This window comes from Wasmannia auropunctata, unplaced genomic scaffold, assembly GCF_000956235.1.
Source record: "Wasmannia auropunctata unplaced genomic scaffold, wasmannia.A_1.0 LD336052.1, whole genome shotgun sequence".
Lineage (NCBI taxonomy): Eukaryota > Metazoa > Arthropoda > Insecta > Hymenoptera > Formicidae > Wasmannia > Wasmannia auropunctata.
Window position 1 is genome coordinate 281,291 of NW_012026838.1, and position 6,704 is coordinate 287,994.

Here is a 6,704-nt window from a genome sequence, read left to right on the forward strand (position 1 = left end):
CAAGAAAAATTTAATAAAATTTAATAAAAAGAAAAATTTAATTAAAAAAACCCAATTAAGAAAAATTGATAGGAACTTCTTGTCGACAGAATTTGCATGCAATAAACGAAATATATATATATATATATGTACATATATATACATATATGTAGGCGGCGGACTGCTTTATTATCATTATTTCATTCTTTCTTCAATTCTTCTTTTATATATATATATAATTTTAATGTTATAAATCTGTTTAAGTCCAATGCGCAGTCAGCCCAGAATGAATCGGACAAAGATATCATCAACGTAGACGTTTATTACGAGTCGTTATGCGATGATAGTGCGTTGAAGGTGCGGGGGAACAGATAAACGCTCGATCGAAATAAAATGTTTTTTAATTGTTTGTCACCTTACGCCGATAATATACCTATAAAGTACCTATGTACAAAAATATATACGATGTATTTGTCAAGTATAACGGACTAATTAATGAGTATAAAAGTGAGTTGTAAAAAGAGAGAAACGAAAGACAGCGAGATCGCGACGTCAGGATGAGCGCGTCGATGAACGAATCGGCGAATCATCCTTTTCCCCTGAGAAAAAAAAACGCGTAAATTATATATAGAGAGCAACGTGATTAATTCTTTTCGAAAGAAATATCCAAGTACTTATATCGCCGTAGCATCGATTAATTATGTAGCCGCGAATTAAATACAATATTAATTTACAAATTGAATCGTTGCAGGCAAGCAACTTCGATAGAATAGCGATACACAGAGGATCTACGTACTACGCGCGGGCGCGATAGTTCATTCGAGCTCGGCTCGGAGCAGCGTCGCGTCTCGGCAGTCTCGCGTTACAGCAGTCACGATTCACGCGCAACCTCGCGACGGCGCCGACGCGAAGTGCGCCGCGAAGACGGGATCCTCCAATCAATCTATATCTATAAATATCCATAAATTTTCGCAAATCCATTTGACTTTTAATCTTATCTAAAATAGAAATTTAGAAATTCTTTCATATTGTCGTATCGACGAAAATACGACATTCGCGGACTGTTTATATAAGTGATACACGCTTTTGTACCTGAAATATAATGAGGAATAAATTTTTCTGATCTGCTTGCGCGGCTTCCAACTTTTCTTCCATTCGTTCTACTACGTCCTCCGATGGTCTCTCTCTATTTCTCTCCTTATTAGTGTCCTCCTAGTCCGAAGAGGAACCCGACCTGCTCTCCGCTCTTCTCAGTTTCTCCCTCTCCTCCGTTAATTCCGTACTCAACTTCGTCACATGTTTGTTCATTTTACGTATTGTCAAATGCAATATTTCCCAAATATATAATCTGGAAAAAATGGAAATTTCTTATATTAATATTCTTCCATATATACCATAAATAGTGCTGACATTTTAAAATAAAATAAATGAATGTATACTCTATCGAGATACAAAATACAAACTTTGTGAACTCTGATGCCATCTTGAAAAATATCCAGTTGGCGATAGCGCTACATTCGATAATACCAGTTTTTTAAAACTTGTCCGTTAGTACTACCATCATTTGATAATTCTTCCACAATGCATACATGTTTCTTAATATACATATCTGCGCTTCTTCTGTTTCAGCGAGCACATATGGATAAGAAATATTTATGTGAAAAACACATGTATACACATGCATCTTGATTATAAAGTTAAATGTTAATTTACCTTGAAAACATAATGAAATTTTACTATAGCCACAAAACTGTGATAAACTTTTCGAACCGAGATTCAGTAAAGTTTGTACAAAGACAAATCGATCTTCAATGGATTGTAGTTATTCGTCTCTTCGTTTTCTCTAGGACCAGGTAATGTATTTAATACATTTAGTACTTCTTCCGGCGTGCATTTACGTCTTATAGAAACCACCAATTCGTGCTGCAGATGTACCAGGGAGTGAACCTGAAATAATTTGTTAACATGTTAGTATATTATGAATATTTTCTATCTAGCTTTGCCTTTGTTTTGTCTTTGCATCTTATTAGCGACTCAAATTACACAAGTATAATGTCCTAATTCATGCCTAATGTTGATTAAAAATAATAAATATTACACTCCTCTACGTCTAATAAAACTAATTTGATATCGAAATAAGATGTAGGACATTATATCTCGTTAAGTTTCAAAGTTGTATCATTTGATTTTTTTATTCCATTATACTTACTAGCACCTTCAGATGAATATTTGTACACAGGCTCAGGAACTGCTGGAATTAATTCTGCGCACATCTGGCATCATATCTCGAATCCTTTGATAATGTGACATACAATCTAAAAATGCGATTTTTTATGGATGATTTTATATGCATTTTTATATGTACGATAGAACTTACAATATAATTTTGTATGTCCGTATATTGGTATAAAGCTATACGTTTTACAACACAATTTTATAAATATTGTATTATAAATAATATAAAAAACAGGATTATATCTAAAATACTGACCTCAAAGCCTTAAGTAGAACCTCTCGTATAAATTTTGGTCTTGGATGTTCTGCATCGCGTTGAAAGCAAGAATCCCAATCTTCCCACGACCAACGGAATTGAAAGTTGCTTAAATGGTATGCAAACTACCAGACAAAGCGATCGAAAGCAGTAGCCGCCATACTGTCTATACGACGAAACAGAATCTCTGTGGCTTGCGCTAATACCTATGTACAATTTAAATATTATTTTTATCGTACTATGCTATAATAAATGCAAAATATTAAATTTTCGAGCATTTAATTTATTTTTATTATTTGTAACCTGTGGCATAGTTGAAGGCTGTAATTTGCAGAGTTTTATCAAAATTGATCCATAACTGATCTCCAAATTTTGGAGTGGGCAGTCTAAATAATTCACCGAATATTACTTCAACAATACAATAGTCTAAAGGAATTTTTGCTTTAAATGGAAAGTTTAGTAGTTGTGCAGCACTGTAAAATAAAAATAATTAATGTTATCATATACAATTTGCAAATAACAGTAACAATTATGAGAAAGCGCGAGGATGCTTTATAAAATAAATTATATTAGTGAAAAAACTAAAAAAAGATATCAATTTCTTTCAATATATCGCACTTGCTGCAAAAGTGACATAACTTTAAAAAAATTACGTTTCCCACACTTTTGATATATACTTTTGTTTTACCACTCCTTTCTCTCGAAATAATAATTATTAATGATCTGTCGTAGATGTTCTTCTATCAAGAATCTCTCAATGGTATGACTTCTCGGTAATAATGGTTCTTCAGCAGGGCAATCGGTATAATCGAACATACGAAAGACGACAGTAGGCAATGAGTAAGAATAAGATTCGTGGTGTGGAGGTGGTGTCAAAGGTGGTAAATTATGTTGCAGCGCTTCACACAGAATCAAATCGAATCGAACCCGTGGAATATGTTTCTCAGCCCAATTGATCCTGTCTCAGTTTGTGAACTTGCGCCCACAAGCAATCTAAATATTCCTCCTGTGGATGAGGCGTGTCACACGACCATACTCTCAATGCCGGCTGATGCTTTTTGCTTCGTTTGTTCAAAAATTATCTCTATTGTAACCATCAGATGATTCAATTCTTGTTCTTTCTTCTCATACAATTCTCTGCCAACCAGCGCCATGGCAGCATTGATAAAACAGCATAAACATACCTACAAATTGTTATACATAATTATTAAAGACTGTTTAATTCAACAGAGATGTCACTATAAGGCCTATTCTTGTTAGCTAACTTGTTGCATGGCTCATCTTCCCTCTTTTTCTCTCTATGTTATTAAAAAAAAAATGAGGAGAAAGATGAACGGCGCAAGAAGTTCAAAAAGAACCTGACAATAAATAAAAATTTCTCACATACCAATCACATCTCACTTGCGGTACACCATCCTCGTTTGCAGCATCCAGCATATTGTCAAATAATTGCATCAACGATCCACACAATAAAACATGGCAATTTACCAAATCAGCCAGAAATCTAAGAGAATATCTCTAGCCATATCCCATTTGCATGCTTTTAAGGTATCCTTGAAATTTTTCACCATGTAATCAACGAATTCTCCGCCGAAATTAAAATTTTTCGCGTTTAATAACCCAACGAGGATAGTATAAATAGTGCATTTTTCTGGCATTTTAATAGCGCAGTCTGTTAAAATCCGAAGAATCTTGCTACAAAATAAACCCAGATCGGCTTCTAATACGGAAGCCAAACCTTCTAAGTTGCTGTCCAAAGACGATGCTGATTTCTCCTCGACGCAGAGGATGAGAGTTTCAAGACGATCTTCGATCTCTTGATTCTCTGATACCTTTCTGGGTTTTTTATACACTCAATCTAAAAAAAAAGAGAACATATATACGTGTAATTTTATAAGCGTAATATACGTTTTATTATAAGTATAAAAGAGTCAATTTGTACATACATAAAGATTTTTATAACAAGGATACATATTATACATAATAAAGATGCAGCATCGATAGAGAATAAATTGTTCGTATAAATGGAGATTAACGGAGTTCTATCGTGTATATGTATCTTACACAATGTATAACAGAATAAAAGTTCAACAGTGAAAATTTTTCTTTATTTTTGAAGCAAAAATACTTGATTGTATGCGTGTGTTGTATGTGTGTGTCAAAATAAAAAGTATAAAAATCATCAAATAAATTAAACTGAATAGGATTTTTAAAAAGGTGGTATAAAAATAACACGTTTGTATTTATACAGTTTTCTATTTGAATATCATAGTCAATTGGTGAGAATCTGAAGCATCAGGCGAACGATAACTTCAAGTGTCGCTTACCGTAACCATCATCTTCTTCATGTACTCTTCTGCGGCTCATATTTCGCAATACAGAAACGACCGATGATTTCGAAAATTTCGTACCCATGATCGTGATTACTTTCGCACTTTGTCGCGCACTCTTTAACTCTTATGAACGGCGTAATTATAAAATCCAATTTCACAGTTTCACACGCGTCGAATTCTAACCCTGTTACGCCGAACCCATGATAGCTGTCGTAGCATGGTGTGCTTAGAGTCCTAGATTATCAGAGAAGCGCGACTGGTCACTGGTTTATGGCAGTATCGCAAAAGTACTAGAAAATATTAAAAATGCCGTTGAATGTCCAATCAGAACTCGTAACACCGGTCGCGACCATCTTGCCAATGCTAAATAATTTTACTTTTCTCAGTTGGTAAGATTTTTGGTTACTATGGTACGTTGACGGTTGAACGTTTCAACCGTCAATTGTTTCAAACGGATCCTCTGCTTACTGAGACGCACAAAAACGAAATAACTGAGTCGGGAAAAAATTGAAAAATGGCAGAGTAAGTATTAGGCTGCGGTCCGATTCATGCTCACAATGCTTTTGGAATACTTTCATCTTTGTCATTAGTCGAACATTAAATAAAGACAAATGATGATCATGAGCGCTGCAAGCGTAAATCGGACCGCAGCCTTAAAAATTACGTGATCGGCTTTTTTTCTTTCCGTTCTTTCGCGTTTACATATTTCCGGCTTTTCGTTGCATATAGCATTTTAACGTGCTGTCGCACTTGCAGGTCAACTAGGCTGCGTTCCTTTTGACGCTTACAGCGCTTGTAAGCATCATTTGTCTTTGTTTAGTACTTGATAAACAACAAGGATGAAATGATTTTGTGAGCGCTGTAACCAGCTGTAAGCGCCAAACGGAACGCAGCCCTAGTATCCTTTGTTGTTTATCCCGCGTGTTTTGATTCCCTTACGAGCAATTTGCAATATCCTCATAATAATTTACATAAATTTATACCTACGTGATTTCTTTTATATTATTTATAGGATGGACGAGGAATATACCGACTACGTCGATAATTCACCAGAGTTAAATGAGGTATGAGCTACTAATCTCTATATAGTTGTTTAATTATTAAAATGTTTTGTAATTTTTGTTAATATTGATTGTACAAATTTTATACATTATTACATTAGTTACAGTTTATAAATTAATATTATACATGTTCACATGATTTAAAATTAAGGTATATTTTATTGTTTAATAACGTGAATCATGATATTCTTATACTAAATGCATAATACATAATTTTTCTTAATTGTTACATTAATTATATATTTGTATAATTTCTTACTTTATTTTGTTGTTTGCATACTGAAACTTTGAACATTCTTCATATCATTCATTCTTCATATCATACATTCTTCAATATCATCTACACTATGTAGTACTTGTTTTTTTGGCATTAGACATTTGTGTGAGGAATGACCCAAAATGAAGTAAGAAATTATGCAAATATATAATTAATGTAACAGTTAAGAAAAATTATGTATTATGCATTTAGTATATATTTTATTTATTATTCCATTGTTGCAATTATTTACAGGAATTATATGAATATTCCAAGTTCAGAAATGCAGAACAAAACTGCTCTGTTTGTTCTTTGAAAACAATAAAATTTTGGGAAAAATGCAAACCAGGTTATTGTAGTAAAGCTTGTCAATTGAAAGATTTTCGACAACATCAGGCTAAATGCGACTTTATTCCGTAAATATATTTATATAATTAAACTACATATTTATATATAGTCTCTCAAGTTTATATATTCAGTAAAATACGTTTATATATTCAGTATTATATAATGGTGTTTTTAAAATAAAACGTAGCAAAGTATGGGCAAGGATAGAAAAATTTCTTTTCTTTTACTGAAAAGAA

The 6,704-nt window shown here is 33.3% G+C and overlaps 1 pseudogene; it reads right to left on the minus strand.

Moving 5' to 3' along the window:
• Positions 1 to 362: 362 nt before the first annotated feature.
• LOC105451374 lies at positions 363 to 5,032 on the minus strand (annotated as a pseudogene).
• Between the last annotated feature and the right edge of the window lie 1,672 nt (positions 5,033 to 6,704).